Raw genomic sequence first — 20,146 nt, forward strand, 5'->3', positions numbered from 1 at the left:
CAGCATCTGACAAAGCACCAAGTTAGTTACCTATCTCTCTGACACTTGAAGACAGGAAGCAGTAGACATCATGCAGAGTGCATTGTGGGAAAACACTACAACTAAGTCTACTGCCACTACTCTAAGGCTCCTTGTCCTTTTCAATAGCTCCTCAGGGCGCTTGGAAGGGAAAGAGAAAGAGGCAGGAGAGGGAAGAAAACTAGCATAGAAGGAGTTAGGAGCATGAGTGGATGTATAGGCAGCAGTCGGGCTATGGCCTGTAGGGAAGCAGGGTTATGCCAGTGTGGTTGGTTAAAAGGTTGTACTGTTGTTATGGCCAGGTATGGGGGAGGGCGGCGTTGAGGTGCAGAGAGAGACCAAGGAGGTTAGGGGGTCACGGGGGACTGGAAATAATGAAGAGGAAAGCCTCATTCACTTCCTTGGTTTAGCCTTTGGCCTATAATGAGGGCTCTTGACACCGAGGAGCACACTGATATGACACATTTGGCAGCCTGGCAAATTGACCTGGGAGCCTGACGGGTGATTGACAGTGACTCCTCAGGGCGCCTAAGTTGCCCTGCATGTAAGTGTGTGTGTGTGTGTGTGTGTGTGTGTGAGAAGGAAGGAGTCAGACTGACAGAGAAGGAAAGAGAGAGTGAGATGGATTGAGAGAGAAAGAGGATGAAGGGAGAAGGGGCTGCTGACGATGAAGACGGAAAAAGTCCTAAACCAGCCCTAGAAAGGTAATTGTGGGTAATTTAGTGCAGGACCAAATTAGGACTGAGCATCAAAATGGTCTGGACTGAAAGTGTTTACCAGACAGGGTAATTCGATATTGGTGTGGGCAATGATGCATGTGTGCATGCTTGCGTGTTGCTGTGTCTCAACACAGTGTATCTCTAGACTCTGGCCCTGTTTACACGTACATGGTTATTTTGAAAAACGGAGACATTTCCCTTCATTTGTGCCCTTCGTTTAAACGCAAACGGAAAATTCGCCTCAGAAAACGATTCTTTCTAAAACCTCCAGCCAGAGTGGAGATTTTGGAAAACTTTGTTTGCACGTTTGCACGTAAACTGAGACAAACGGAGGTTTAGGCAGCCGAGGAAGTGAGGAAGAGAAGAGAGAGGAAGTGGTTCGTTGCTGTTGTTGCTATTTTCGGGATTCTGATTGGCTAACGTGGGCTTGAGCTTCTCGTTACACTGCCACCTACAGGTTTGGCATGCTCAATGGCATTGACAGCATACATACACGGGTACGTGCAAACAAACACTTTTCTGAAAACTGACAGCTGTGCACGATGTTATTTTTAAAAACAGAGAGGTTGAAATCCGTCCGTTTATGAAAATAGCCGGCCACATGTAAACGTAGCATCTGACTCCACTACTTGGTAGCCGTCTTCAGAAAATGCACATTACACATTATGGTGTTAAATATAATTATTTTGTTTCATACTTACATCACTGAAGTATTTAACAGCTTTAGTGTAGTAGGTATGTGATATGGAAGATGTCACTGACAAAAAAACCACAGGACTTTCACCCAGGAGACTTGTGTTAGTGTCCTGTTTGAAGGTACGTAACGTAACAAATGTACTGATTTTAATCCAAACCATCATTTTTTTCTAAACTTAAGTAGTTTTGTTCCTTAAACTGCGACCGTTGCGCAGTGTTAAAGATGTGTTTAAAACAGCGACCGTTACTATTAGGTATAAGGACGGAAAACACTCCTGTGAGTCATATTTCCTGTCACTGCAAGGGGCCTAATTTATCAATACAATCAATCAATCAATCAATCAATCAATCAAATTTATTTAAAGTGTAAAATCACCATTATACATGGTATGTAAATTACTTTATTTTACTGATGTCTATTTGAATAGTGTAATTTAATTAATGTTCAAATATATTTTATAGTCTAAAATGTCCTCATTAAAGTGGACCAAGTTACACTAAAGAAGCCGCCAAGGGGGTACACTTCTCCTCGGACCGCGTAGCATTCCATTGACTCCCATTCATTTTGACGTCACTTTGACAGCAAATAACTTTACATCTAAACCGTTTAAAGACTCTATTTGTCCATTGTTTATTTCTAAAGAAACACGACAATGTATAAAAGGCTCCATTACCTTGTACCTCACGTTATGGCTCCGTAGTATACGTTTTTATAAAAATAGGCTAACGATTGTGTCATAACCACGCGACTTACTGTCGCACAGTAGAGAAATTACCGTACAGTACAGGAGAAGCATGCAGGCAGTTTCGTCTCACATTACCTGTTTAAGTGTAATTACTAATGTTAACTAGCATTTTAGTGATCAATAATTAGCTTGTGCCTATGTTATCTCCTTACATATACCTACGCTCTCCGTCTCTGCAAGATTGGGAATGATTGAGATTTCTCTTGGTACAGCTACCAGAAGACTTCCAACTTTCAGACAGGTTGCTCATGGCACATTTACGTCGTCTCTCTCAGTTGGAGGCTGCTCAGTAACGCTCAGTCATCACCGGAAAAGTGCTTCTAATATCCTTCACTGGTCTCTGTCCAGAGCAACGGGATCTGTTGGTCCAGTTTATATATGTCAATGGAAGCCGCCCCCATGCTTTTGCTTTTTCCCATGACCCCAACGTTGTTATAATGCAGTAACTAACTAACTAACAGGTTACAATATTGTGAAAAAGTGTATGTGATTCTGTTTTATTTAATGATATATTATACATTGCATGTTTTAGTCCTCAGGTTGTTTTTTTAATACAACATGAACTTGGGGTGTAACTGTAAGATATTAGCAACAGTGTATGACACATTGTCATCACATTGGGGTTCTGTATGTAATGAAAGAGCTATAAAGTATATACATTTTCTAAATATTTTGCAATTAGGGGGTAGGATTATTTCAAATAGTCCAGAATTAAATAACAATAACAAAAAGGAATTCCCAAACACAAAGCAGAGATTTTAACATCAGGTGTCTGTTAATAAATCTTTTCTCTTGTCCCGTATCCTCTCTCTCTTCAGCATTCATCAAACCTGCAGCCCATAACTCCCAGTCATATCTGTGGAATGATGGGCTGTGATGTTTGGCTGGTGGACACAGATGGGTAGGTGAGTGAGATCTTTATGTCTCTCTTAACCGGGGGGTACATATATCACTCTGACCCAGGTGTAAACACTGACTGACTACTTATCTCAGCAGCCACAGAGACCCTGAACTCGATGCTACTCAGCTCATAAAATAGACTCCCAAACCTGGAGGGGAGACTTGTACCTGATGTGGTATATTTAGATACTGTCCCAACACAGTACTCTGAATGGATACATAATAATTGGAGTGAAACATGGCTGAGGTCTTCAAAGCTAACAGCCTTAGGCAAGATTTTATGTTAAAAATAAGCCTGTTTTAAGCCTGTTAAATCACACTAAAATAAAGAGAAACACTCCACTCCTGATAATGCAGGCCCTACAAATCCAACCTATTTACTAAATTAAATTATGTTTTTATGTGATGTAGCTGGAAGTGTCTTAGAATAGCAGGTGACAAACCAGAATATTAAACTGTGATTTTCTCTGTTATTCTGCACCTCCTAATTCTAACTCCTCAACTAATCTGGACCAAGTTTCAAAACTTGGTTCAAGTCTTTGATTGGTCTTGTCTTTGATTCGGAGGGGCCAACTCAAAATCCTCGTAACTAAAATTCATGGTTGAGATGGGTGACTCAATTATAAGAGCACTAATATAAATTAACCTGAGGTCATATTTTCTGGAAACATTAGAATACAAACATGATGATCTCTCTCTCTCTCTCTCTCTCTCTCTCTCTCTCTCGCTCTCTCTCTCTGCTGCTTTCCACACACTCACCTTGCACCCATGCACACCACTGATAATACTGAAATACACATTAAACTGTATTTTTAATATTGTTTAATATGAGTTAAATATATATATTCCAATAATAATAAAGATTGCACTTTTATTAAGCCGTGGAATTCCCAAAAGACAGAATGGTCAAAATGAAAGCTGCACAGGCTGAGATATCTAAATTTGGAGTCCCTAATATTAGTCAACCACCCAAAACATACATTTCCCATCTCAATCCCATCTCAATAGTGTCAAAACTTCACGGCCATTTCTTTCAAATTCTCCACCCTAAGTTTGTAAAGCAGTCTTTATGTTAAAGATTGATGCTTTAAGGCCAATCTGGGGCAATCCTGAATAAGTTTTCTGAGACTGGCTTCCTTTAAAGCCACAGAGGGCATTATTGAGTTGTACTACTCAGGGCAAGCAGAACTGATCTTTAAGTGTAAAATCGGTGCCCATTCAAAAAGCTTTGTCCTAACAGTCCAAGATTTCTTCTGTTTTAATATTGTTTAATATAAAGAATCAGGCAAGCCAAATAGGTAAACAGCAACAACAAAAGTGCAGACTTTACTCACATCACTTGACTGAATCTGAAGTGAAGTTATTTGCTAAATGTTAATGAGATAAAAGTGAAGGAAACAATGAAAGAAACAACAACACTGTGGCTTTTTTTTTTTAAATGTTTTCTTGCACAAAGTAAATCCATTAATCTCAGCTCCTCATTAATGTTGGCAGGCAGACCAAACATATAAGCACAGATGTATAAGACTATTAAAATAATTGATAATGAACTACATATTTATGAATAATCCTAATAAAACTGCCATGAGCAGTTGTGCAGAGGACTGAGGGAACCTGTAGGAAACAGAGTTGACACATGAAGGCTCCTCCGCTGCGTTTACTTGCTGTCAACACACCGCAGGCACACAGCCACCTAATTAACATCTATGTCCTGTAAATGTGCCAAGATGTGTGTTTTTATTCTCAGTCCGATGGTGGGAAAAACAAAGCAAAACCACAACAAAAGGAAAGCTAAAGTATTTTGGCCAGAGGCATCAGTCGCACTGCCATGATAGGAATAAAGAATTATCAGCAGTGGAGCCCAAAGCTGGTAGAAAAGAAATAAGTAAATAAAAAGATAAAAGGATAGTCTCACATGAGTGTGAGCAATAATGACACGGTGACAGCTCTAGTTTATATGGCTAATAACCATGTCACGGCATCATGGTGCACGTCTGATGAATTATAGCCCCTGTAGACTCTATTGCTGCAATTTTCCCTAAAGTCTCCCTGAGGAACAACACCGTCCACATGTCTGCCACATTCTTCTCCCCCAGGCCTGCAGGAAGGAGGGTGGAAGATATGTGGAGAGTTACGCTGATGCTCGCTGGCTGTTGCTTCTCATATCTCCAATGGTTGTTTTAAAGACAGACTGATGGGAGTGGTGAGAGTGAGACGGGGAGAGGTGGAGGGAGGTGGTGTTTAAGGAGCGTCTCTCTGGAGAAGAGCGGTTGAGTTATGGAGTGTGGGGGAGACTGGAAACTTCATGCGCCGCTCCGCTATGTCCGGATGAATGATGGCATGGGAGTCTACGGCGGTGGCCCCGACAGGAAGGTGTGGGAGGATGAAGCGCTCTTCGCTGCAATCACTCTCGCTCTCTAGAAGGTGGAGGTCTCCTTGCCTCCCGGTATTCCCTTGTTCTGGGTTAATCTTTGTCTTCTTGTTTACCTCTGTTTGGTTCACTAACCCCTCTCTTCTTTTGCTATTTTGTTTTTTCTCACCTTCTGGTTGTTGTTTTCCTAACATTTTTCGCTCTATCATCAACTCTCTTTGTGTTTATATCTCTCCAGCTGTTCTTGTGTCAATAGGTGAAAATAAAAAGTTAAAATACAATATCATTTAGTCAGTTATAGCTAGGATTTGCATCAGAGCCCCACTTCTTCTCAGAGTCATAACTCAGTTAAATTGCATTAGAGCTTATAAATACTGAATCCATTACTCTTAAGTGATGACAGTATTTCTGTCCATCAATGATAAATGTCCGTAGGTGCGCTTTGAAACCACAAAATAACTATATACTATAAGAAATCTATATTTGTAATGTAAACAAATATCCAGCATTGGGTTAGTTCAGGCAGACCATTGAAATCCTCTAACATGCTAATTAGTATGCTAAAACAGTATGTGAGATGTTTTAGTACATTTTATTTGTATACATTTATATTTCCTGTGAAATATTGCAGTCTGCAAACACTGGACACTATGGCGGCATAAATATCCCACAATGCAGTGCAGTAGTGACGACAATGTCCATGCAGACAGCGACCAAAGAAGCTCTGTAACGTCAATAATAAGATACACAAAGAGGTTTCCTGTGGTTCGCATTGGCTAACAGCCAAAAACTCAGGTTCATCATGCTTGCTGCACCCCGTCTCCAACCGGGAAGGAGGCTCTCAGGAAGGGGCGTGGTAACTACAGCTCAGTGCGTCCGAAAATATACATACTACTGTTTATTCACACAAAAGTATGTTAAACGATATAGTATTAGGTATGTAGTGCATGGTGTGCCGTTTTACACGCAACCATTGTTGCTGCTTGAATTATTTGAGAGCTCCATTAAAGAGTAGATCCTTTTTCATTGATGGGGTTAGTCACTGACTCCATGGCAACATTGCCTGTTTATAATCACCCAAAGCATGATGGGAATCGTTTGGGAAAAAGCTATGGAAGTAAGTGATTAAAACAATAGGAGGGACACAAGACATAAACATTATCACTACATTTTGAAGTAGTAGTAGTAGTACTAAGGCTCAGAATGTCCCATCAAGATAGTTCTTACATCCATGGAACACTGAGTTTATCTATTTATATAGAGATGCTGTAGACATGTGTACATACATGCAAAAAACCCAAACATACTCAAATCATATAAACTTTCTTTTTCATACAAACTATCCTAGAAACTGATAGTACCAGTGGCATGCCAAATGATAGCATTTCTGATTAGCTATTCTGAAAGTAACAATGACATCCTTACTGTAGCTAAGATGTGGTGATAAGCTTGTGAATAAAGGGAGAGAAAACCAAGCAAAACAGCCTGGGATGCAAAGGTGGTTAACCTTCAGCTTATTTACCTTCCACTTTTACATCCCTGCTTGCTTTTGTTGTCTATTTCCATTTCCTTCATCTCTCTCATTCTCATGCACTCATCCCTCGTTCGTTTACAGCTATTCCTGCCAGTGCGGGGAAGTGACGATGACACAGCATGCCATCCCGATTACAAGGTTAAAAGACACAGACGGAGGAGTCACACAAACAGCGGCACTACTAAAGTCGCCCTCGCTAAAATAGAAACGACGTCTGTCAGATGTGGCCCTAATCCTGTTTTTGATGTGTGTGCTGTCTGACGAAGTGTGAAGTGTGAGCTGGCCCAGAATAATGCCCAAACAAACACATAACAAACAATATGAAAGATGTGCTGTAAACTACTTCATTAAAAACAACATGTGGCCATCTGTTTGTATTGGCCACCTCCAGGCCAGCAGATTGAATGATACAAGACATGGTAGGTGTGTGATTACAGAGTGCTCATCCTCACACCCCCCAGATAAGGTGTTCAACCTGTGGCTGTGTGTGTGTGTGTGTGTGTGTGTGTGTGTGTGGGGCTGCTTGCACCAATGAGACACCTACCCAATAAAGTGGCAAAAAACATTACTTTCTCTTTTCTCTTTCCCTGTCATCCTCCTCTTTTTCCTCATCTCCATCCTTTTAACTAAGCTGATTAAAAGGCAACCCCCCCACTCACCCACCAACCAACTCACAGCCCTACAGCAGCACGGGACGGCGAGGGGCCCTAACTTCTTTCTGCATGAATATTAAGTGTGGGATTTGTGTCGCAGGTTTGAAATTGGAAATCACAAGTTTGACTAATCAGCTTTGGAGGTTGCACATTCAGGGTTTGTGTGTGTGTGTGTGTGTGTGTGTGTGTGTGTGTGTGTGTGGGTGTCTGTCTGCATGCATGCATGCGTACACATCTCTTCCCTCGTCTCCAGTGGCAACAGAGAGCCCCTACACACATACACACACACACACACACACACACACACACACACACACACACCACCACCATCATCACCCCTGATCCTGCTACGATTGCGAGTGCTTATTCACTGTCTCGGTGTGGCCACATGCCCCCCCAACACACACACACACACACACACACACACACACACACACACTCCCCTCCACCCCTCCGTCCCTTCACTGCATTTACTCCCACTGACCTCCCATTTAAAAAAGGACCCAGAAATAGCCCAAGAGGCTATTAGGAAAAATACAGCCTGAGGAGGAGGAAGCTGCAGGGGTTTACAGTCCAAAGCCATTCAAGGGTACACTCCAACGTCTCACTCTCTGTCTCTTATCTTCTCTCTCCCCCTTGTCATCCATCCTTCTCCCTCGCTCTCTCTGTCGCTCTTTGTTCTGATGAATCAGTGCTTTAGTGAACATGCTCATTATGGCTTTGATAGCCAAGGCTCGTTCAGTATCCCTGGCATTGGTGGAAAATGGGGAAGAAAGACGGAAAATAAAAAGAGAGAGAGAGAGAGACGACAAATGGAGTGTGGGGAGTGAAAGAGGAAAAAGGGAGAAAAAGAATCAAATGAATGTATACCGAGTGAAAGGAGCATTAATGAAGCAGAATAGGAGAAGTGAATAACTATAGATTCTTCACAGCCCCACAATGGAGGACAGATGAAATGAGGGGGGAGAACAAGACGTAACAGAACATTGCAGGTCTCCAAAATAAAGGTCATGTTATAATTCAAATGTTCTCTGTCTTTCTACTGAATAACTTTTTCTATATTCTGATCATACTTACAACATCTTTGTCTTGTCCTAAGCAGTAGGACGTGTTATTTTTAAGAGACAAATGCATTCCACTTGTCTGAAATCACTTTTACTGTATAAATCACTTTTTGCTTCAGGGTTGGAGCTGTTGCTATCAATTTATGATGTTCTCTTCTTGCAGAAAAAGACGAAAATTATAGATAACATTCAGAGGCATTACTTATAATAGCAATTTTATTTTTTCAATCATTTTGCAAATGTCATGCTGCTCAGTATAGAACAGAGATGTTTTTTATAAAAAGTGTTTTTTCACATGCTGAAAAACTAGGATGAATTTGGCTGCGCACATTATACAGAAGTTGAATGTCTTAGCAACATGCTATGATTAAAAAAAAGGCACACAAAGAGCTGAGGAAATACTTAGGTTCCGCGGCCCATGACGTAATCTCTAACCTCTTCATCTCACAGTTATGATCTCACAGGATTGAAAGAATCATTCCATGGCCTTGGTGATGTATACACTTTGACACTGTAGCACCTCTCTATATCCATGACTCAGGCTCTGCTTTTAAACAGATGTCTGGGGAGATTTACTGTGATTATGTAGACACATAGTGAGACAACAGCCATAACGAGAGTTTATACATGATCCTGCAACAGAAATATGTTCTTGCTGTGGGTCCCAACAGAAGATTTTGAATTGTGTGACACAGCACATGGGATGAAAAATAATGGTTAACAATGAAACAGGCCATTGTTATATATTCTCGAACTGGCATTGCTTCTAGTCAGGTTTTTTCATCAATGTGATAAATGAATCCTAATCACTGAGAAATATTTATTTTAAAAGCACTGCATACATGGGCTATGTTGTCAGAAATTGATATCAAATTGAGGCAGATTTAAAAAAGCGTCGTCGAAATCGGAACAGCAGAGGCAGAGATATCCTGACTTATAGTCCCTAGTAAAAACAGTGGCTCCTACAATTCCCATAATGCTACTCAATAGCATATTTCATTTTAACCTCCCTGCCTAGTAAATGCTCACATCTTTCACATGCCATGTACCTGCAAGCCTCCAGACAAAACCCTCCAATAACCAATCATCAGGGCTATTTTCTTACACGTCAGAAAGCTTCAGAGCAACACAAGACATTGAGACAAGTTAACTGATTGATGGAGTGGAATGTTGTGTGGCAGCTGACTCTTTACTTTCTGGTTTTGGATCTTCTTTAAATGCACAAACAAGGAGAGTTTTCAAAAACAGTCCATTCAGCTTAAATCGCAAGCAAACAAATTCCAAGCTTATGTGAGGTGATTCAGTGTTTCCCACAGATTCGAAAGCAATTTGTGGCGGGGGGGTAAAAAAATGACACTAACATTATTTATAATACGTTTATTTGATTCACAGCTGCTATATAGTGTTTTGACCTCGACAACCAAACTGCATTTTACCGCAAACCTGCGACTAGTTAACTTTCTAAAGCAGGCGCAATCGCTTGTTTGCTAAGAGTCCGGTCGGTGATTGTGAATGTGTGATTGTGTAAAGGTGTTCACAAGATAGATACCAACCTTTAGTGAACTTGTGAATTTCGCCAGCCGGCAAAAGGCAGCTAACCCTCACCTTAACACTAACTTCTTTGACATAACCATTGCCGCGCTGCCTGGAAGGCGACATTGGGGGCTAAAAACACCAAACACCGCAAGGTGAGAGGAGCTGTGTGTGTGTGTGTGTGTGTGTGTGAGCGAGACACAAGTGACAGAGAGACGGAGAAGAGCAGGGAAAGGAAATGCAGAAGAACGCATTTTAAATAGCGTTTAAAAAAATAAATAAAATGAATAACGAAACACAATGTGCGGCGGCCGGTGTTGATAGTGAGGCGCACCGCCACACATTAGTCTATGTGTGGGAAACACTGTGATTTTTTTAATCACACTGGAATGAAGGGAAAGCAATGGCTGCCTGAAAGGTAGGAGATGTATCGAAAACATCGTGCACTTAGGAAAATCTGTCAGACAACAGGGATGTTAAGCATAAACATTTTCTATGGAATAAAAATGTACAAAACCTCTGCTTTTAACCTTTAAATAATTGTGTTTCTACTACAAAAATAACGAAAAATGGACCATGTTAAAACCCCAGTGAGCAGTTACTCACACTGCTGAAGACAGTCTTTACTTAGCCTCACTGTAGAGGTGTTGTTTTACAGCTGACCCTGACCTCTGATCTCCTTGTGGAGGGGTGCAACTTAAATACCATAATTACACATGAAGCACGTATTTCAAAGGACATTACCTCAAAACACCAGGAAGTAATTCTATGGATGTAACCATACTCGCTCTGGTATTTTTTTTTCTGCCACAGTCAGCTTCATCATGTAAGAACCACTCTGTTTCCACTCAGAACTCTAAGCCCCCACTATCAAGCACTCTATTTAAATCAATCCTGCACAATCATTTCTCAGTCTGTTTTGATACATTATTAATAGATGACAGACACTGACACACGCCGGAGAAATAATGGTAACACACACGTCTGCTCTCAGACATGGTTGTGTTCTCACATAAACGCACACCACAATACAAATACATGTATGAATAAAATACTCCAGCCATAAACACAAAACCATAAACTGCTTTGAAATCACGGGGTTTATCACCTAGTCAGCCTTCACTGCCATGCAATGGATAAACCACGACTTCCCACAAAAGGTCATAAAAGCAATGTGGATTTTAATTGACGTCCCTGACTACCACTAAAACACGGCCATTATCCCGTGTGAAACCGACTGCAGGTCGGCCTGGCAGTGAGCCTTTAATGACGGCCATATAACTGCAGGATGGGGATTATTCTTTATGTTTAATCACGGCAGAGAAGACAAGTGTTTTTGGGATGACATCTCTCACCGGGACGCTTACAGACCATTCCGCCATGGAGGCTGTGAAGCTGAAGGCTGGTGAAGTGGAGAGAGGCAACAGTCACACAGGTGTTTCTAAATGGTAATAGCCCTCAATAACACAGACACATTACACTCTCACACACAGATCTGAAAAAATGCTCAACTTAAGCAACTTAAATCCATACTTAAATCCACCATGAAATAGACAGAATTGCAGTATTTACAAATCATTTAAAAAGTTAGTTGCTTCTTAGACTGTTAGAAAGTATTGGAATCTCATAAGAAAGTATCTGACCCAGATATTCCACTGGGCACATCTGTGCTGCATTCCGGCTGAGTTCCTGTTTTGTTCCGTCCTCTGCCACGTGTCATACCACGTCTCAGAAGCGGAGCGTCCTGCCTGCCCGACGCGCATATTATATTGTCTCTACTTTGTACTTTACAGAACAACCACATGTTTAATAAGGTAGTATCTACCTTCCCCTCCAGGTACTCATAGAGTTAAATTACATGCCTTCTCTTTTCTGGCGTTGTTTTTCTTCTAAAGATCTTTGATGTCTATTATGTTTTTCCACCTCCGAGATGAATCTCTCGTCGTTCATGGTGTTGTAGAGGAGACGTATATACGATATTGGGGGTGAGTTTTGGTAAATTGACTGGATGCTCTCGTGGTTTCACTTCCTGCCCAGCTGTCTGAACGCCCCGCGGCACACGTGAAAATAGACCTGGCGCGTAGCTTTAGCGGAGCGGAGAGCCGCAGCAGCAGGTGGAATATCAACCATTGACTTGAATGCCCGCGGTGGCGAATATAATAGGAAAATAGGGGTGACAGTTATTTTCAACTGGTGAAAACATTGTACCTTAATGGCATATATTCAAAACTATATTTAACAGAAGCTGGATTTACTCTGCAATTCTAGGCTGGAAAAATAGGAGAGGGCAAGGGAGAGAAAAAGCAGGGCTTATTACTAGAGACCTAACGTACACAGCGTTTAGTCCAATCAGTGAACCAATTCAATTAGACTGACTAGGTTAAAATGCCTATGGTTATTACCTTCCCCAGTAATTTCTTCTGGCAGAAACAAACCCCATCAATCACAGTGGATACAGTGGAAACTGAAAGATACTTATGTGATTCCCTTAAATATGCTCACTTTTCTTTGAAAACGGGCCAGGCTCTAAGACCTTTGGCTCCATGATGATCTGTGATTACATCATCAGCCCATTACAGCGGACCAACAAGGCCATGTGCTGCCATTACTTGTTGCAAAGAGCTGAGAGCATTTTTACAGGCATGCTGATGGCATTAGAAATGTCTGGTGGCCCCCACAGGGTTTTATTAGGTGAGCTCAAACAGGTCCGGCTCAGGTGACCTAACGAAGCACTTGTCCCATTTCGCTAGAGGGGACCTACAGCCGGGCCCCAGCAGCCTTCACTGGGGATAGAAACACACAGGGAAGCCCCCAGGCTTCCCCTTATTTTGGTTTAATTCTATCCTACCTGTGTGAGATGATGGAGTAATAGTCAGGAAATGAGCCCTATGTTCACTGCATGACCACAGGTTATACACTCTGCTGACATGCAACTTAAAAAAGGCTCTGGCTGTCCAACAATATGAAGCCAGAGTTGTAACTCGAAGAACATGAACTTTAAAACCAAACAAAATAATTTCTATTGTGAACTGTAAAAACATGCACATTAGTTGTCTTTTAAATGACGATATATAAGACACTTCTCAATGCAAAGAAAATAACTCCCACTTCCGGGTATATCTTTTTTCAATGTGTTGACATTTTATGAACTTGAATGATGCGAAAGAGGCCTTTTAACATCAATAAACATTTTTCAAGACATGGTAATGACAAATTTTGTCCGAAACTTTCAAAAGACTTTTGACACAAACAGCAAGAAAAACGGTGGTGGTGTGCACTATTTCAATGCCTCCTCATGAGTCAATCTCAAATACTGGAAGGAGACTTAAGACAGATGGAATGTGTCGCTGGATGGTCTTGCGGATTTGAGACGTATTCACCCATTCAGTTCCCTGTAATTACAAAGGCTCTCGCTTAGATCCGATTTGCCGCTGGGAGCTTGTTCAAGGCACAGGGATTGGAACGACAATGGGGTAGTCTGACAAAGGAATATGGATACTGCTCTTAAAATAGAGAAAACTAATGCTGTTCTGTGATGAGTGCACAGGCTCGCTGGCTCAGATGTGGGCAAGGTAAATTTAATTATGTGCCCTGTACACACCGGTTGGCTTTCGATTACAAAGGACTAACTTCTTGATACAGTTGTACCCCAGCGACCACTTAAGAAAATAGTGTTCAGGACACAGGCTGGTAATTGATACAGGAGTCACTGGTCAGTACTAAACTTTTAGGCCTACTTATTTTCTGTCTATGCTATTTAATTGCCTCGTCCATTTATAACGTTATGGATTTTAACCCTTTCTAACAGCAAATATGTCTGAGGTTCTGTCAGTTGTGCAGTAATGTGAGGACAGTAAGAGGTTATGGTTGAACTTTAAGGTTTTTAAGAATATACTGTACTGTAATATATTGGTGGTTGAAGGCCAATACCGGAACCATTGATTTAATAATAATAAAGCTGCCAATAGTATTTAAAACATTTAAAACTGTTATTTTTAAAGGATAGTTAAGCAGTGTGGGCATTTTATGCCACATAAATAAAAAGTATTTGTAACAAATTCCTTGTCAAGTAAAACACAATCTGCGTTCTGTCAGGAGCTACTGGCAGGTATGTGTGTGTTTCTTCATTGAAAGAAGAGCAAAGAACGGCACTGAAGTCTTTTGTCAACGGAAAATATGTTTTCACTCTTCTCCCGAACAGTTTGGTTTACCAACGTCCTCCGCTGGTAGTGAAGAATAACTACGTCATATGGTATTTTGATCTGATTGGTTGAAGTTAGCCTGTCATAGACGGTGATAGAAAGTTGCAAGTGGTGGTTGGCTAAACCAACACTGGCATTATGAGCTTATACATCAACAAACTTGCAATCCATGATTTCTTGCATTTTAAACAGATTAAGATACATCATCTAACAAAAATCTGAACCACAGTACCAGCTAGCAAGAGAGCAGGCAGGCTGCTTAGTGTTTAGATATTTACCTATTCTTTCAGTCAGGGAGTAACCTCCATCATCTTGACATTGGACAAAACTGATTTTTAATTTGGAATAAGGCCTAATAATTACTTGATACAGTGACAAAATGATTGATCTAATCCTTTCCACCTTTCTTTTTGTATTCACTGTCAAAGCTATGTTCCTACCTCAATAGTCTGTTTGGTCAACCAGCACTACTGTGCCTTATTCTGTTGAGTTCTGCTTTTAATTCAGTTCTTCTTTGCCCAGTTTTTGCTTTTCCACAAGTTATATTTACAGTGAGAGGGAAAGCCCTAAACACTCTGTGATGCCTCTACAAGCTTTCAATTTACAGTAAACAATAACTTTCCTGGCCTCACTTCACTGGCTGGCAAACCTGAGCCCACAAAAGGAAAAAAGCAGCAGTTAGCATCCCTGCCTGACTCTGTGAGGTCACTTTTGTGTGTATGTGTGTGTTTACATTCGGCGTAACTGAAGATGAAAGCAAGGTGAGGAGCACGAGGAGGCTTCAGAGTAATCTTCTTGCTGCCATGGTTCATGGTGCAAACCCACCCTTCATTCCTCATCTGACCTATTTCTGGTGCGGCTGTGTGAGAGTGGCGGGTAGCAGGGATGAAAGCAGTGATGCTATGTTAGTGGAGAGAACCCGTAATTAGTTTATTAAATTTGGTTATCTATCATGTGGAAACATGAGTTTCTCACAAAGGAACTCACAGATTCACGTAAGAAGCGTACCACATAGTTTGTTATTCAATCAAAATGGATTTCAGTGATTGAGAAACATACATCCCACATTTGCTAACAGCATGTTCTCCATGCCCTTTCTCCCAATTAAACGCTGGAACATTTTCAAAACAAATCATCACATTCACTTTAAATTGTTTAGAAAAAGTTGCTGGGTTCAGCAAATGCTTGTCTATTTTGTTAATCTCTCCTCGGCGTAGCACAGTCAGTTACGGTGTCAGGCATCGGCAGCCTTCAGGAGTGTTGAGGGGGGATTAACTGTCTATTTGCAGCTGCTGATTGCCGGGTATAAGATGCCCTCCGGTGCCGATCAACAAACAAGGCTTTGGCAGTCCTCGGCCATATTCAACCCCCCCCCCTTCTCAACTCCCCATTTTGTCTGCTGGGGCACGCCTGCTCTAAATGGCACGCTCCCCTTCCTTTCATCTTCTTGTGAAAATTCATTAGGTACTGTATGCATGTCTTCCAGGCTTCCCATTTGAGGGATGTTGATAAAATACATACGTGCAACCTTAATCAGCTTGATCCACTTGATGTAGAGTTGAAGGCGAGCTGGGTCTATATATCTCTCTCACTCTCCCTCCCTCTCGCTCTCTCCCTCTTTCTTGATCTGCTTTCAGGCTGTTTGCTTTCTTAAATGAACGTAATGGTACAAACGGAGGATAAATTGCCTTCTGTGTGCTCCATCTCATCACATCCATCCCACAGGGCCTTCTCCGATGCGAGAAGGGAGGGTAAAAAAAATGAAAGCAGACCCAGAAAAATAATTCACTTGCTTTGCCTGGGAGATACACGTTGCTATCTGTGTAGAACCCCTGCGATAAGGCTGATGAGCATTTGGTGCATTTGGCCTCTTGCACTATCGCCACAGCACAGAGCAAGCTGGAAGGAAAGGGCAAAAGTCAGTGTGAGAATGTGTCAGTATATTTGACTCGCACCCTCATTTTGTAACCGATACAGGGTAACATGGGGCATTCCCAAAGCTGTATGGGGACCGAAGCATCATACACAGGTTTAGCAGGTGCAGAGGATGTCCTGCAGGCACCAGTACCAACAACTGACCTGGGGATTCACCCAAGTTCATTCATTACATCGGCGGCTCTCTCAACAGGGGCTAACATTCCAGATGAACTCTTCCCATCACCTTGCTGTCCTTTTTTATTCTCAAATAGAGCAGGAGAAGGCACTACTCCACACATTCACTGTGACACTAATTTCACACCCACACAAGGACACTCAGGGGGAGTAATGGAAAACGCTGGCGGATGTCAAAGACAAACAAAAAGGCAGCGCCAAAACATGCTGCCAAGGCCCTGGGAATAAAATGTGACACAGTCAGCGTCTACTCAAAGTCGTGTTTAGCTTGGCAGCATACAGAAGGTGAAGGAACTGGATACACCAGACAAAACACTCTGGAGTAACAGAGATACCAATGAGTGAGTAAAATGTAATTAGTTACAACTAATGTATGTGTCGCATTAAAGCAAACTGTGATGCTAGACATATCAATTGTATTCCCTTGAGAACAACAAGAACAGGCTATTAGAGACTTTAGGGCTGTTATTAAAGTCTTGATGCAGGGGTCGTAAAAGATGCATTTGTTTACCAATGAATTATTGAGAGGCAGTATTTAATCAAAGCTACAGATGTTGCAGTCAAAAAGTGTTGGCAATTTCACTTTGATTGCATCTAAATGAAAATATAGACTATAAAAATCACAGACACTGATTGTTGATTGCGGAGTTAATTACAGACGCTAAATAAGAGACAGCAAACAATAAAAAAAGCGATTACTTCAGACTGGCTCAGTGATCATGTGGTTGAGGTTTGTAAGAACTTACTCTCCATCTACATTACTTTAATGGAGTCATCCAATGGTCCATTCCAACAATACAGCACAGAATAAAACCAAATGATTATGTGCCCCTGTTGCAATGGTACTGAAAAGTTTTCTTATCCAAAAAAATGTGATGGGGTCGAAACCCAGACAAAAAGAATTGTTCTTAGTGATGACGATCCAAACAGTAGTGAGGATATTAAGCTCTTTTGGCCTGTTGCTCTGAACAGCAGGAGGGTAAATTTAAGCAGCAGTGGGCATCTGTAAAAAAAAATAAAAAAATAAAAAAAACTTCATCTGAGGCGTCTCACCGCAGATTAATGTTTCTCACCTCCTGCGTCAACGTCTTCCAGCCTCAGAGTGGGGAGGTGGGAGAGAAATCCTCACAAACTTACAGAGATGAAAAGCTGCTGCGGAAAATGCATTAGCTACCTCTTAATCCAATTTCAAGACCATGCAAAGTGAAGGTTCTGACTGAGTTTTAGTGTGGAGGGAGCATGAAGGTAAACACCACAGTGAGTTTTTCTTTAGGTGAGGACTCTTTAGGTTCTTTTTCTCTTTCTGCTGCCTGCCTGCCAGCCTGCCAGCCTCTCTGGAGCTGCTGAGTTGCAGAGGACTTCAAGGGCTTTGCATCGCTGAGCTCCGTATCTTTTTTCCCTGTGCTTCCCTCCACCTCTTCCTCTCTGTGTCTCTCTGACTCTTCCTTGCCCATGCTCTAAGGAGCTTTAGAAACTCGACTGGGTAATGGGAGCAGCAGTCAATCAAAATTGCCGTTTCAAAGGTGATGCTTTGTTTCACGCTCGCTTCCCACAAATCCCGGCGAGCCTGGCACCTGTCAGGTTGTCGTTCTGAAAAGCAGCATCCATCGTCAGTCACCCAAACCCCCACGGTCCCTCGGCAGATGGAGGGGTTGACTTGTCGGCTGCCTGTCGAGAAATGAGGTCATTCTATTTTGCGGGGTCTGACTTTCTTTCTTTGATAAGGTGAAACAAAACAACTGAAAAAAAACACACTACTGAGGCGTTTACGCCCAACTAACTTTTACGTAAACTTGGTAATAGAGCCAAATTTATGCTACAGGTTTTTAGGGTGAAAAATGATATGTGTGTTTCTTTTATTTAAGGTCTTAACAAAACTTAACATGAATAAATCCTGGATTTCTATTGGTGCCCTTTAGTTTTACTGAGTCTGACAGCATTGTCAAAACACCACTGGTGCTGCCAGCTCTAATAACGTGGAGGTTGGTAATAAATTGTCAAATGAGTTCTTGTTGTACCGTGATCCCTTAGAGGAACAGTAAAACCTGATACGGCAGAATGGGCAGGATCTCTAGACACCCAGAGCAACCAGGGGTCCTTGTATCTCCAAGGGTTTATAGGCTCAGGTCTGACTCATTCCAGCTTTACAGTCACACTGACCTTCCCATTAGAGCTCCATTACCAAAGGTCTATCAGAGAGAGAGGCGTATACCCGGTCTATTTATCCAGCTGCAGCCTCTTCTTATTAACTGTAGTGGATAAACAAGACTGCAGCTTTGAAAGCTTTGGCGAGTCATGGGTGAATGCCTTTATTATGGCATAAAATGAATGCACATGTGTATAAACACATGAAGCATAAAAAGAGTCTAAGATGCAAAACTATACAGGAACTGGCAATTGCAGGCATGTGGATCCCACCTCCTCTAAACAACAGCACCAGCTCACATCAACCAAAGGGCCCCTCAGTATCTCTAATTAGTTAACTGGATCTAAAAAACCTTCTACTATTTGACTAAAATGTTGTGTTGTAATGACAGCACAGAGGGATGCACAGTAAACAAAGTGATGAGAACTTAGACTCCTGGGTACACTAGCATTGTTTGAAGTCTTTCCAGCTATGCGGATGTTTGACTAGGTGGCTTTAAGAGATACTGATTAGTTTGAGTGTAGTCATCCTCCAACACTCACTGCCTCCGCTCAGCATTTGGTGTGTTTTTTCCCAAGGAAGATCGAAAAATAAAAGGAAGGCTGTCAGCAAATTTCAACTCAATTTACTTCCATTTACTTGGTTCTTGGAACCAATTTTACAAGATAAGATGTGTGCAGTTGTGCAATGCTTCTAGAGGTCATATGATTATCAGGAGATGGCTTCCACCATGGTAATATCCCCATATAATATTATTTGCTATGCTGTAGGAGATAGTGGCAGATAGCCAACAACAGAGTGCTGTGTTAACTTTGTTTTTATATGTATTTTATGTGTGTTTTAGTAAAATATACAAAAAAACAAATAAGCAAATGTATCTTCTCTGTATGGCATGGAATTCTCAAACTCCCTATGAAACTATTTGTTTAAATTGGGTACTGCTACACACTGTGGCCTGTTTCCAGACAGTAGGGTTGGCAATCAAAATAAATCGGGTACAGGCACTAGTGTGATTTTTAAATTAATTAACTTATGTTTGCATGTTGTCTTGCAGTTTATTCAGGAGTGTTACAACTTCCTAGCTTGCTGACAGATGTCTTACCATTGGATATAACTCCACTAGAAAATAACTCCCTGTAAAATAGGATCCCTAATCTGCCCCTTTGATCAGAGTGTGTTTTTCCAGGGCCCACCTCAGAAGGCAGTAACAGTATCCTGGTCAGGGTTAAACACAACTCATTCTTCTCTTTCATACTGAAGACTGACTGACAGGCAGGAATGAGCAGCCTTCCCTTAACAAACCTCATCAACTTCCTTTTTACTGACCTTCAAACAGGACGTTCGGCAGCTCCAAAATTTAAGGTCAAGTAGAAGTGGCAGGATTAGAAAGTAAAGGAATTGTAAATCATACTGCATCTCTAAATGGCAAAAACAAAAGTTCTCAATCCAATT

At 41.5% G+C, this 20,146-nt stretch overlaps 1 protein-coding gene and 1 long non-coding RNA gene across 7 annotated transcripts in view; both read right to left on the reverse strand.

Moving 5' to 3' along the window:
- Positions 1–20,146, reverse strand: part of LOC116064851 (partitioning defective 3 homolog) — a 379,664-nt gene that overhangs the window by 59,408 nt on the left and 300,110 nt on the right. The gene's annotated exons all lie outside the window — the stretch shown is intronic.
- On the reverse strand, positions 1,292–20,039 carry LOC118494348. The gene is made up of 3 exons (XR_004896474.1): positions 20,029–20,039; positions 16,682–16,688; positions 1,292–1,357 (listed from the first exon to the last, which is right to left on the reverse strand). It is a non-coding gene; the product is annotated as an uncharacterized LOC118494348 (long non-coding RNA).

Source organism: Sander lucioperca, chromosome 23, assembly GCF_008315115.2.
Source record: "Sander lucioperca isolate FBNREF2018 chromosome 23, SLUC_FBN_1.2, whole genome shotgun sequence".
NCBI classification, from domain to species: domain Eukaryota; kingdom Metazoa; phylum Chordata; class Actinopteri; order Perciformes; family Percidae; genus Sander; species Sander lucioperca.